The sequence below is a fragment of the Crocuta crocuta genome, unplaced genomic scaffold (assembly GCF_008692635.1).
Source record: "Crocuta crocuta isolate KB4526 unplaced genomic scaffold, BGI_CrCroc_1.0 scaffold312, whole genome shotgun sequence".
In the NCBI taxonomy this organism is placed as follows: Eukaryota; Metazoa; Chordata; class Mammalia; order Carnivora; family Hyaenidae; genus Crocuta; species Crocuta crocuta.
This window is the reverse complement of record NW_027527378.1, coordinates 1,583,626-1,589,079: the sequence shown is the minus strand read 5'-3', so window position 1 is coordinate 1,589,079 and position 5,454 is coordinate 1,583,626. Positions and strand designations below refer to the sequence as shown.

Below are 5,454 nucleotides of genomic sequence, written 5' to 3'. Positions count from 1 at the left end.
CATTTTTATCATTCATAGAAGAAGGTGGTGGCTTAAATCTTCCTTAATTTGCGTCTTTCTTTTTAAAAAACTTTTTTTTTAATCTTTATTTTATTTGGAGAGCGAGAGACACAGAGAGTGAGTGGGGGAGGGCCAGAGAGAGAGGGAGACAGAATCTGAAGCAGGCTCCAGGCTCTGAGCTGTCAGCACAGAGCCAGACGCGGAGCTTCAACCCACCTATTGTGAGATCATGACTGTGAGATCATGACCTGAGCGGAAGTTGATGCTTAACAGACTGAGCCACCCAGGCGCCCCTAATTTGCGTTTTTCAACTTGCATTTCTTCAGGCAGAATTTAACAAATATCACAGGTTAGTGTCATACATAATACTATAAATGTGTGTACTTCTGTTTTCATCCTTTTTTCTTAATTTGAGAAACTCAGATGTGTCTGCTAGGGAAGAACCCAGAACCCACCTACCCATCAGAATCAGGCTTGGGGAAGGGAGACCTAGTGGAAGAAAACATTGGAAAGATTGTTGAAGTTCACAGTTTAAATTGGGAATTTAAATAATAGGTTATTTCCATGTTTTAAAGGCACAAAGGTGCTGTATGGTTGTGCTTGCACTTTATCTATGGGATTTAATATATTTGAAGGAACTTAATAAGGGTATGTTTGTTAAGTTCTAGTAGGAAACTGTATTACAGAACTATTTAATGTACTCTCTGCTGATACTAAGGTTAGCTTAAAGCTGTTTCCTTTTATTTGGAGCTGGAACCATGGAAAAAGATGTGTGAAGGTTTAAAACGTTACACTTACACGTCTTATGGTTGTTGTGGAAAAATTGTGGAGTGTTCCATTTAGGTGTCAGGTAGTACTATGGTTTGTTGTTTTGAAGGCTGGTGAGGCTAGGTGCTTAGAAAAATAATGTCATCCTCAGAAAAACCTGAATTATGGAGGTTTTATTTTAATTCGTCCTAGATACTGATCATTCTTGGTTGCCCAGAGGCCTTATCATTTGGTATCCATTCCTAATGAGATTCAAGCTGCACATTTGGGGGATATGAGTTGCTGAGTGGTTTTCCTAGGAGCTGTTGTAGCAGGTGGCAAGGGATACCTCTGGTTGTTTCTTTCAACAGCAGGTTCTTCCAATATTGAAATCCTGTGCACGTTCCCATTATCCACCAGTGATGCTTTCGGGATGGAAATTACCAAATAAACGGTTCCTTCTAATGCTTGTGTTATATGTGCCATATAACAGTGAGCAAGCGCCTGTTGCTTGGATCTGCTTAAAATGCCTTGAGCCAGCAGATAGAATCACTGCTTCATTGTCACACAGGTCCTGTGCTTCTCTCAGCCTGAAATTCCCCCCTTTTCTCTTTTCCCTTTCCAGGGTTCACTTTCTCTAGGTTCCTCTCCGTTAGAGTTAAGGAACTTCCTCTTGTCTGTACCTGCAGCATCTCTGTGAAGCACTCTTACTCTGCCTGTGTTACTTTCACCTTCCAGTTCTTCTCAGCAGACGAGCCCACTGTAAGCTGGACCTTGTGCTGCTGGCTTCTGCCGTTGCTGAAGCTGAGGAGATGGAGTTCCAGAATGCCTCGGTGTGAATGCCACCCCTCCGCTTTCCTCAGGAAGGTTATTTGACATCTTGAGCTTCAGTTTTCTCACCTTTAAAATGGGCTTAATCACATCTCTATAGGGAGCGAGAAGCAGTGCTTTGAGGATGAAGGAGCTAGTATCTATAGAGCAGTGCCTGACTCACATAAATACTCGAGCTAGTTAGCAGTTATTTCCCATTATATCATTGCTTGAGAGCAAGGCCTGGGTCTAGGTTATAGATACTCTTTCAGTGCCACCTCGTACAGAGGGTGGCTGTGTGGTCATGCTACCCCTTCGCAGAGTTTCTGCATGCAGTAAGTCTGTAACCGGTGTTTAACAATTGTATTATGCCAGAAGCATCTACACGGGGTTGAGAGCTCAGTAAATTTTCATGAGTTGGACTAAACAAGTGTCTTGGTGGGCTTTGTGATAGTGGATTTTTTTTTTAAGATTTTATTTTTAGGTAATCTCTGTACCCAATGTGGGCCTTGAACTCATAACCCCGAGATCGAGAGTCACATGCTCTACTGACTAAGTCAGCAAGACGTCTCTGTGATAGTGGAATTACAAAGCATATTTCCCAAAGCCTGTTGAGTTTTCTGGTGCATTTGATGGGTGAATATTGTTTATTGAGTTGACCTCATTTGCCCATTGTTCCTTAGTAAGGAGAGAATTGCTTTCAGGAAAAATGAGGTTTCCCATTGTCCTTCCATTTGCATGTCTTCCATTTCCTGCCCTAGATCAGGATAAAGTAGGGGTGCAAACTAGAAGTTCAGGAGAGCTTTCCCCAGGAGCCAAAGTAGGGTGGAGCTGAGTAGGAAAGGCAGAGAATAGGTTTCCAGGAAATCAGAATTCTTCATCCCTTCTCAAGTTGCATTTAAGATCATTCTTGAACACTTTAATCCTTTTTTAAGATTTTATTTTTACATGTCTTTACACCCAACATGGGGCTCAAACTCACAACCTCAAGATCAAGAGTTGCATGTTCCACTAACTTAGCCAACGAGGCACCCCAAACACTTCAATTCTAAAACTGGTTGGACCTAAGAAAAGCAAGTTGAGTTTGCCTGTGTATTAACATTTCAAGCCCCCTTGGCATTAGGAAGGACCGGTGGGTCAGGAGGGAGAGACACACAGTTGTGCTTAGTCTGGGGCTTCTGGCCTTGCTTAATGATGGCACTATAGGACTTGGACTTGCAGGACCTTCAGGGCAAATTGCTGAAAATCTACCTGATCATCAGTGTTTCTCTTTTGATGTCCCAACCCTGGTGATACAAGTGGTCAAAGTCTGTTGTTTCTCTTCCTAACCCTTCTTTCTCTCCAAGATTAAAGGATGTTTTTTTTTTCTTATTCAGATTCCCCAACTTCTATAGCGGTTTGTATTTTAAAAGAACATCTCATCTTCTGTAGGAATTTTATGGATTGACTTATAAAACAAGGATTTGCAGAATTGATTTGAGCAGGTGAGAAATGGGGGTTTCTGAGGGATGATGATGCAGTCTGGTGGGCCTTGTTAGGAGGATTTAACAGGATATAATACAGAATGTACTCCGCATAGTAAACGCGCTCAGGATGATGCTGATGATGACACTGCCTGGTTTGGGGGGACTGTGTGCTGGATTGGCCCTGGCAGCAGTCTGAGGACTTGAAAACTTTCCCCAGCCTTCCCCTCCAGTCTCGTGTCAATGAGTTAAACCAGAAGAAGGAAGTGGCCCTGGTTGGGGATAGCTGCTCTTGGGGTACCGTGGCCTGGGAGAGATTGCCCACTGCCCACTTCACGTCTCAGGTAACCTCCTTCCACTGTGGAGTCTGTTGGCTCGGCACGTGAGGATCTGGGGCAGGCTAAGCTTCAGGATCCCCCTCATCCGCCTCTGAGGTCTGTCTGAATGAAGGCCCTAATCTCCTTTTCTGTCAGGAAGCATTTTTGGTTCCTTTTGGCTTAAGAAGTTTTACTCTTTTTAAAAGCCCTGTGATTAGCAGAGTTCAGGTTGTGGCTTAAGCCAAAGGGAGACAGGTGTGAGTGAGCTCCACCACTTTCAAGCAGTCATGCCACGTGATCCTTTGGAATGGCAGAGTGTGTCCCCAGGGTAAACAGCTCCTCGCTGGCACCAGCTTCATTCACTATCTGAAAATACCTGCTTTTCCTCTTTTTTTTTAATTGTTAAAAAATGTTTCATTTATTTTTGAGAGATCGTGGCAGGAGCTGGGGAAGGACACAGAGAGAGGGGGAAACGGAAGGTCTGAAGTAGGCTCTGAGCTGACAGCAGCAAGCCCGATGCGGGGCTTGAACTCACAGACTGTGAGGTCATGACCTGAGACTCTGTTGGAAACTCAGCCAACTGAGCCACCCAGGTGGCCCTGCTTTTCCTTTTAATCCCAAATAGGCTGGCATCTTTTAGCCCCAAACAGCCCTATGGAATGCTTCTTGGTCTTTTGTCATTTACACTTTCTCAATTTTACCCTTCTCTTTACTATGTAGTAATAACTTCAGTGAGACATTTATATAGTATACATTCACCCATTTAAAATGCACAATTTGGGGCGCCTGGGTGGCTCAGTCCATTAAGCACCCGACTTCAGCTCAGGTCATGATCTCATGGTTCCTGAGTTTGAGCCCCGTGTTGGGTTCTGTGCTGACAGCTCTGAGCCTGGGACCTGTTTCCGATTCTGTCTCCCCGTCTTTCTGCCCCTCCCCTGCTCTCTCGCTCGCTCGCTCTCTCGCTCGCTCGCTCTCTCGCTCTCTCTCAGAAATAATAAACATTAAAAAATTTTAAATGCACAATTCACTGGTTTTCAGTATTTTCACAGTTGTGCACCCACTCCCACAATCAGTTTTAGAACATTTTCATCACTCACGAGAGCCCCCATGCCAATTCCTTATTTCCCTTTGCCACCTGCCCCCCAGGCAGTGGCAGCCACGCATCTACCCTGTCTCTGTAGAGACCTCTTGGGTTCTGCCATGGCCGTCGTTAGCCTTTGGTGCATACACGTGTTGTTCTTGCCCAGCAGTTCATGCGTGCGTCTCCGTGTATCAGAGGGTTAGAAATCATCAGTCTGCATTCTCCATCTTGCAGGTGTCCAGTACTTGATTTCATCACAAAGCCTTGCCTTCTCAGCTGTGTATTCTGCTGCCAGCGCCTGCAAGGCTGCAGAGCCTGCACGTAACCTCCCAGACAGACCTCACTTACACGCTGCACAGGCATGTGTTCGTTTTAGCTCCTCAAATGGTTAACAGCTGGCAGTTGTTGAGCATTTCTGGGCCAAGCACCATTATAAGCACTTGCCATACATTATTTTACTTTATTCTTCACAACCATTCTTTACACTGTTTCTTTTCTGTTTTTATCCTCATTTTAGAGATTTTAAATTCTCTCTTGCTATGTAACACACTGCTCCAAACTTCCTATTTCTCATGATTCTGGAGGTTAGTTGGGCTCGTTTGAGTGGTTCTTCTTTTCTGTGTGGTGCAGCTGGAGTCAGAGTCAGCTGGAAGTTCACTTGGACTTGAAATATCCAACATGGTATGTCATGGGCCAGGTGTCTAATCACAGGGACTCTTTCCTGGACTTCTCACAGCATAGCAGCTGTGTTTCAAGAGTGAGGAAGCAGAAGTTGCCAGTTGTCTTAAGGCCTGGGCTTGGAAGTACCAAAATGTCCCTTTTGCTGCATCCAGTGGTTAAAATAAGTCACAAGGCCAGCCCATATTCAAGGGGAGGGGAAACAGACTCTACCTCTTGATTTGAGGAGTGGCAAGCGCTTACTGGTAGAGGAGGAATCTCCTTTTTTGGAAATTCTCTACTGCAACAGATAAGTACTTTGAATTGTAAGAGAGGTTAAGTAATTTGCTCAAGGTCATACAGTAAGTAGAAAGCCAGG

The 5,454-nt window shown here is 44.5% G+C and overlaps 1 protein-coding gene across 1 annotated transcript in view; it reads left to right on the top strand.

The window, feature by feature from the left end:
- The first annotated feature begins 310 nt into the window (after positions 1 to 310).
- Positions 311 to 5,454, top strand: part of MAP7D2 (MAP7 domain containing 2) — a 105,004-nt gene continuing 99,860 nt past the window's right edge. Inside the window, exon 1 of the mRNA XM_077770528.1 lies at positions 311 to 349. The gene's annotated coding sequence lies outside the window, so the exon portion shown is untranslated. The remainder of the gene's footprint in view (positions 350 to 5,454) is intronic.